This window comes from Pseudophryne corroboree, unplaced genomic scaffold (assembly GCF_028390025.1).
Source record: "Pseudophryne corroboree isolate aPseCor3 unplaced genomic scaffold, aPseCor3.hap2 scaffold_2375, whole genome shotgun sequence".
Lineage (NCBI taxonomy): Eukaryota > Metazoa > Chordata > Amphibia > Anura > Myobatrachidae > Pseudophryne > Pseudophryne corroboree.
This window is the reverse complement of record NW_026969030.1, coordinates 23,329-31,316: the sequence shown is the minus strand read 5'-3', so window position 1 is coordinate 31,316 and position 7,988 is coordinate 23,329. Positions and strand designations below refer to the sequence as shown.

General features: G+C 44.1%; 1 pseudogene; it reads right to left on the bottom strand.

The window, feature by feature from the left end:
• Positions 1-1,184: 1,184 nt before the first annotated feature.
• Positions 1,185-1,363, bottom strand: LOC135010993 (U1 spliceosomal RNA; annotated as a pseudogene).
• Between the last annotated feature and the right edge of the window lie 6,625 nt (positions 1,364-7,988).

The following is a 7,988-nucleotide window of genomic DNA, read 5'->3' as shown; positions in this document are numbered from 1 at the left end:
CCACTGCATCCTTGCTGCTTTCGCATGTGGAAGTCTGTTTAATGTGAAAACAAGGTGATATCTAATTAGCACACAGGTAAGGAATTAAGAAAATCTTTATTTAAGGGTGAAGGTGTTTCTCACAAAATCGTTGCCCCAATGCATCATTGAAATTCAAGCTGGAAAGATGATTTTAATATATCACTTGTACATTTTGTATTGCTCTTCTGGTGACAATGTAGTTTGTTTTTGTCAATTACCATTTTAATAATAGGGTAAAGAAAATTAAGTGGATTTTTGAAAGAAAACAATACTGTCAATATACTATTAAAACAAATTAAAATGGTAAAAGTTATTGTACTTTAAGTAAAAATAAAAGAGCAAAAATATCAATCCCAGTTTTGGATTACTTTAATTAACAAAAAAAAATGCATATAGCAGAGGATAGTTTCAATCTGCCTACCTCTGGGTTATGGGCCCAGCATGTTTCCATTGCAGTACTCTGCTGCACATGTAAGTGCAAGAGATCCTGAAGCACTCACTCATCATGGGAAAGTACCAATGTGTTTCTTCGTTGGTTGATGGAAGAAACATCTTACAAAAACTCTCCAGATTATTGACTTTTTAAAGTTTTTCTAGGAAACGTTCTAGATGAATGCTTATTAGCCTTTGTCAGTATGTACTTTCGCAAAGTGTCTCTGAGGCACAAACAGTTAGCGTGTTCAGTTGTTAACCAAAAGGTTGGTGGTTCAATCCCACCTAGGGACGTAATTGACCTTGTTATCAGATTTTGGTGATCTTTAAGTAGACAAGTCAAAATTTCGAAAACCCCTGTTATGGTGTAGGGTACCTGGCCTTCTCTGATGTAATCAGAGTTAGATTTGATTAAGTGATTTTATAAAAAAAACAGCCACGAAGCACAATTTAGCAGTGGGTTGCAGAGAAAAAGAAATATGCTGGCAGAAAAATCCAATTGAGTGATTAAACAGCTCTTCATTTTCTGGCTTTATTTTTATGCTAACAAATTTGTGCTCTGAAAAGTGTCCACAAAGCCAAGTATCTTATTAACACCTTTGTAGGGATGGTTTTTCACCTATTATTAAATTAAACTTGCTTCATTGGAAAGGCAGCAAGTGATGTCATCCAAGCAGTGGGTCAAGGTTGGCTTCAAACCTCGTCTGCTTATGAAAAGAGAAAAGGGGTATGCAGGGCATGGCGGCCTTTTGCGGTGCTTGGATGACCCCTAGTTCGCATTAAATAATGCAGTCGAGTTTCCCACATTTGGGGAAATCACAGGGGTCAGCATACCCAGAATGCAATGAATGAACCGCACCCTGGGAGAACAGTCTTCATGACCATGGTATCTCCTATGCAAAATAAGTATGATTTGGGATAGGGCTGGGGAGGGCCGCTGCTCAGGCACATCTCTGTCAAGTAAAGGAGATTCAACTGAGGCAGCACAAGGGAACTCTCATCTGGGGACAACAACTGCAGGGAGAACACATATTTTCAGATGAACATGGGAGGGCAGAAGGCTGCCTAATACTGAAGCACCCCCAAACAACAAACCAAATGCAACAACTAGTGCAAGCATTCCTGGGGGAAGGCCTGCAGCAGATGGATTTGCATATGGCGATGTCATCCAAGCAGTGGGTCAAAGTTGGCTTCAACCCTCGTCTGCATATGAAAAGAGAAAAGGGGCGTGCAGGGCATGGCGGCCTTTTGCGGCACTTGGATGACCCCTAGTTCGCATTAAACACCTCCACCCTCTGTCGGTGTGGGGCTCATGTTGGCTATGCCCCAGCCCCTGAAGGATTCAAGCTGATTTCTTGCAGCAGCTGGGCACTGTAACAGCTCCAGAGCTGCTCTGTAAGGCAAGTAAAAGGGTGTGGGCCCTGCAGCACTACCTGTAGTTCGCATTGTGCAAGACCCCTAGTTCGCATTAAACACCCCCACCCTCCTTCGGTGTGGGGCTCATGTTGGCCATGCCCCAGCCCCTGAAGCATTCACGCTGATTTCTTGCAGCAGCTGGGCACTGTAACAGCTCAAGAGCTGCTCTGTAAGGCAAGTAAAAGGGTGTGGGCCCTGCAGCACTACCTGTAGTTTGCATTGTGCATTGGAAGGCACAAAGTAAGCAGACGGGAGGAGAAGTCAGGATAGTGCACAAGGGTATAGACGGGAGGGGATCAAGAAAAAAGAAGTGGAAACAGACAGCAAACTAGGCTTCCAATGCACAATGCAAACTACAGGTAGTGCTGCAGGGCCCACACCCTTTTACTTTGCCTTACAGAGCAGCTCTGGAGCTGTTTAATCACTCAATTGGATTTTTCTGCCAGCATAATTTTTCTCTTACGTCCTAGAGGATGCTGGGGACTCCGTAAGGACCATGGGGGATAGACGGGCTCCGCAGGAGACATGGGCACTTTAAGAAAGACTTTAGATCTGGGTGTGCACTGGCTCCTCCCTCTATGCCCCTCCTCCAGACCTCAGTTTACTACTGTGCCCAGAGGAGACTGGGTGCTTTTCAGGGAGCTCTCCTGAGTTTCCTGACAGAAAGTATATTTGTTAGATTTTTTTATTTTCAGGGAGCCTGCTGGCAACAGACTCCCTGCATCGAGGGGCGGAGGGGAGAGATGCACACCTACTTCTGTGAGTTGATAGGCTCTGCTTCTTAGGCTACTGTACAGCATTAGCTCCAGAGGGATCGGTACGCAGGTCTCACCCTCGCCGTCCGTCCCAGAGCCGCGCCGCCGTCCCCCTCGCAGAGCCGGAAGATAGAAGCCGGGTGAGTATGAGAAGAAAAGAAGACTTCAGAGGCGGCGGAAGACTTCATGATCTTCACTGAGGTAACGCACAGCAGTAAAGCTGTGCTCCATTGCTCCCATACACCTCACACACGGCAGTCAGTGTAAGGGTGAAGGGCGCAGGGGGGACGCCCTGGGCAGCAATATAGACCTCTCTTTGGCAAAATAAATATATATGCAGCTAGGCACTGTATATATATATAAGAGCCCCCGCCATTTTTTTATGGGGGGGGCTATTTGAGCGGGACAGAAGCCCGTCGCTGAGGGGGTGGGGCTTCTCCCTCAGCACTCCCCAGCGCCATTTTCTCCACAGCACCGCTGAGGGGAAGCTCCATGGACTCTCCCCTGCTTATACCACGGTAGAAAGAGGGTCTTAAAGAAGAGGGGGCACATAATTAGGCGCATATATATATGGAAATACAGCGCTACTGGGTAAACATAAAATGATTGTGTTTTTTTCCTGGGTCATATAGCGCTGGGGTGTGTGCTGGCATACTTTCTCTCTCTGTCTCTCCAAAGGGCCTTGTTGGGGAACTGTCCTCAGATAAGAGGATTCCCTGAGTGTATGGTGTGTCGGTACACGTGTGTCGACATGTCTGAGGTAGAAGGCTCTCCTAGAGAGGAGCAGGAGCAAATTAATGTGGTGTCTCCATCGACAACGCCGACACCTGACTGGATGGATATGTGGAATGTTTTAAGTGCTAATGTAAACTTATTACACAAGAGATTAGACAAAGCTGAAGCTAGGGAACAGTCAGGGAGTCAACCCATGCCTGTCCCTATGTCGCAGGGACCTTCGGGGTCTCAAAAGCGCCCACTATCCCAAATAGTTGACACAGATACCGACACAGATTCTGACTCCAGTGTCGACTACGATGATGCAAAGTTACAACCAAAATTGGCTAAATGTATTCGATATATGATTATTGCAATAAAAGATGTTTTGCACATCACAGAGTCCCCTGTCCCTGACACGAGGGTACACATGTATAAGGGAAAGAAACCTGAGATAACCTTTCCCCCCTCACATGAGTTGAACGAATTATGTGAAAAAGCTTGGGAATCTCCAGACAAAAAGCTGCAGATTCCCAAAAGGATTCTTATGGCGTATCCTTTCCCGCCAATGGACAGGATACGGTGGGAATCCTCCCCTAGGGTGGATAAAGCATTGACACGCTTATCCAAAAAGGTAGCGCTGCCATCCCAGGATACGGCTACCATCAGGGACCCTGCTGACCGCAAGCAGGAGGTTACCCTAAAGTCCATTTACACACATTCTGGTACCTTACTCAGACCGGCAATTGCGTCGGCCGAGGTTGTAGCGCGGTGGCAGCATGGACAGATACCTTATCAGCAGAGATTGAGACCCTAGATAAGGATGCTATGTTATTGACCATAGGGCATATAAAAGATGCTGTCCTATATATGAGAGATGCTCAAAGTGACATTAGTCTACTGGGTTCTAGAATAAACGCTATGTCGATTTCTGCTAGACGAGTCCTATGGACCCGGCAATGGACAGGTGATGCCGACTCAAAAAGGCATATGGAGGTTTTACCTTACAGGTGTGAGGAATTGTTTGGGGAAGGTCTCTCGGACCTTGTCTCCACAGCTACAGCTGGTAAATCAAATTTTTTGCCTTATATTCCCTCACAGCCTAAGAAAGCACCACATTATCAAATGCAGTCCTTTCGATCACAGAGAAACAAGAAAGTACGAGGTGCGTCCTTTCTTGCCAGAGGTAAGGGCAGAGGGAAGAAGCTGCACAACACAGCTAGTTCCCAGGAACAGAAGTCCTCCCCGGCCTCTACAAAATCCACCGCATGACGCTGGGGCTCCGCTAAAGGAGTCCGCCCAGTTGGGGGCACGTCTTCGTGTTTTCAGCCACATCTGGGTTCATTCGCAGGTGGATCCCTAGGCAATAGAAATTGTTTCTCAGGGTTACAAGCTGAAATTCGAAGAGGTGCCTCCTCGCCGGTTTTTCAAATCGGCCCTACCATCTTCTCCCCAGGAAAGGGAGATAGTGTTAAATGCAATTCACAAATTGTATCTTCAACAGGTGGTGGTCAAGGTTCCCCTGCTTCAACAAGGAAAGGGAAATTATTCGACCCTGTTTGTAGTCCCAAAACCGGACGGTTTGGTCAGACCCATATTAAATTTAAAATCCCTGAACCTATACTTGAAAAGGTTCAAGTTCAAGATGGAATCGCTAAGAGCGGTCATCGCCAGCCTAGAAGGGGGGGATTTTATGATATCTCTGGACATAAAGGATGCATACCTTCATGTACTCATTTATCCACCTCATCAGGCGTACCTAAGATTTGCGGTACAGTATTGTCATTACCAATTTCAGACGTTGCCGTTTGGTCTCTCCAGAATTTTCTCCGAGAATTTTCACCAAGGTAATGACGGAAATTATGGTGCTCCTGCGAAAGCAAGGTGTCACAATTATCCCGTACTTGAACGATCTCCTCATAAAAGCGAGATCAAGAGAGCAGTTGCTGAACAGCGTATAACTTTCATTGAAGGTGTTACAGCAAAACGGCTGGATTCTCAATATCCCGAAGTCGCAGTTGGTTCCTACGACTCGTCTGACTTTGCTTGGGCATTATTCTGGATACGGACCAGAAAAGGGTTTATCTTCCGATAGAAAAGGCCCAGGAACTCATGACTCTGGTCAGGAACCTATTGAAACCAAAACAGGTGTCAGTGCATCACTGCACTCGAGTCCTGGGAATGATGGTGGCATCATACGAGGCCATTCCCTTCGGCAGGTTCCATGCGAGGATCTTGCAATGGGACCTACTGGACAAGTGGTCCGGGTCACATCTACAGATTCATCAGTTGATCACCCTGTCCCCCAGGGCCAGGGTATCTCTCCTGTGGTGGCTGCAGAGTGCTCACCTTCTAGAGGGCCGCAGGTTCGGCATTCAGGACTGGATCCTGGTGACCACGAACGCGAGCCTCCGAGGTTGGGGAGCAGCCACACAGGGAAGAAATTTCCAAGGTCTTTGGTCAAGTCAGGAGACTTGTCTTCACATCAACATCCTGGAGCTAAGGGCCATATACAACGCCCTATGTCAAGCGGAGACCTTACTTCGCGACCAACCAGTTCTGATCCAGTCAGACAACGTCACCGCAGTAGTTCATGTAAACCGCCAAGGCGGCACAAGGAGCAGAGTGGCGATGGCGGAAGCCACCAGAATTCTTCGCTGGGCGGAGAATCATGTAAGCGCACTGTCAGCAGTGTTCATTCCGGGAGTGGACAACTGGGAAGCAGACTTCCTCAGCAGACACGACCTACATCCAGGAGAGTGGGGACTCCATCAGGAAGTCTTCGCACAGATTGCATTATTATTATTTTTATAAAATCACTGAATCAAATCTAACTCTGATTACATCAGAGAAGGCCAGGTACCCTACACCATAACAGGGGGTTTGAAATTTTGACTTGTCTACTTAAAGATCACCAAAATCTGATAACAAGGTCAATTAAGTCCCTGGGTGGGATTGAACCACCAACCTTTTGGTTAATAGCCTTACACACTAACTGATTGCGCCACAGCGACACTTTGCAAAAGTACATACTGACAAAGGCTAATAAGCATTCATCTAGAACGATTCCTAGAAACATTTTAAAAAGTCAATAATGTGGAGAGTTTTTGTAAGATGTTTCTTCCATCAACCAATGAAGAAACACATTGGTACTTTCCCATGATGAGTGAGTGCTTCAGGATCTTTTGCACTTACATGTGCAGCAGAGTACTGTAATGGAAGCATGCTGGGTCCATAACCCAGAGGTAGGCAGATTGAAACTATCCTCTGCTATATGCATTTTTTTTTGTTAATTAAAGTAATCCAAAACTGGGATTGATATTTTTGCTCTTTTATTTTTACTTAAAGTACAATAACTTTTACCATTTTAATTTGTTTTAATAGTATATTGACAGTATTGTTTTCTTTCAAAAATCCAATTAATTTTCTTTACCCGATTATTAAAATGGTAATTGACAAAAACAAACTACATTGTCACCATAAGAGCAATACAAAATGTACAAGTGATATATTAAAATCATCTTTCCAGCTTGAATTTCAATGATGCATTGGGGCAACGATTTTGTGAGAAACATCTTCACCCTTAAATAAAGATTTTCTTAATTCCTTACCTGTGTGCTAATTAGATATCACCTTGTTTTCACATTAAACAGACTTCCACATGAGAAAACAGCAAATATGCAGTGGCGTTAATGTTTCCTGGTGTCAACCTGTATTATTTCCGTAGATATTGAAATGAGGATGCATCTTGCTGCCTTTCCAATGAAACAAGTTTAATTTAGTAATAGGTGAAAAACCATCCCTACAAAGATGTTAATCAGATACTTGGCTTTGTGGACACTTTTCAGAGAACAAATTTGTAATCATAAAAATAAAGCCAGAAAATGAAGAGCTGTTTAATCACTCAATTGGATTTTTCTGCCAGCATTTTTCTTTTTCTCTGCAACCCACTGCTAAATTGTGCTTCCTAGCTGTTTTTTTTATAAAATCACTTAATCAAATCTAACTCTGATTACATCAGAGAAGGCCAGGTACCCTATACCATAAGAGGGGGTTTGCAATTTTGACTTGTCTACTTAAATATCACCAAAATCTGATCACAAGGTCAATTACGTCCCTGGGTGGGATTGAACCACCAACCTTTTGATAAATAGCTGAACACACTAACCGATTGCGCCACAGAGACACTTTGCAAAAAGCACATACTGACAAAGACTAATAAGCATTCATCTAGAACGTTTCCTAGAAAAACTTTAAAAAGTCAATAATCTGGAGAGTTTTTGTAAGATGTTTCTTCCAGCAACCAATGAAGAAACACATTGGTACTTTCGCATGATGAGTGAGTGCTTCAGGATCTCTTGCACTTACATGTGCAGCAGAGTACTGCAATGGAAGCATGCTGGGCCCATAACCCAGAGGTAGGCAGATTGAAACTATCCTTTGCTATATGATTTTTTTTTTTGTTCATTAAAGTAATCCAAAACTGGGATTGATATTTTAGCTTTTATTTTTACTTAAAGTACAATAACTTTTACCATTTTAATTTGTTTTAATAGTATATTGACAGTATTGTTTTCTTTCAAAAATCCACTTAATTTTCTTTACCCTATTATTAAAATGGTAATTGACAAAAACAAACTACATTGTCAC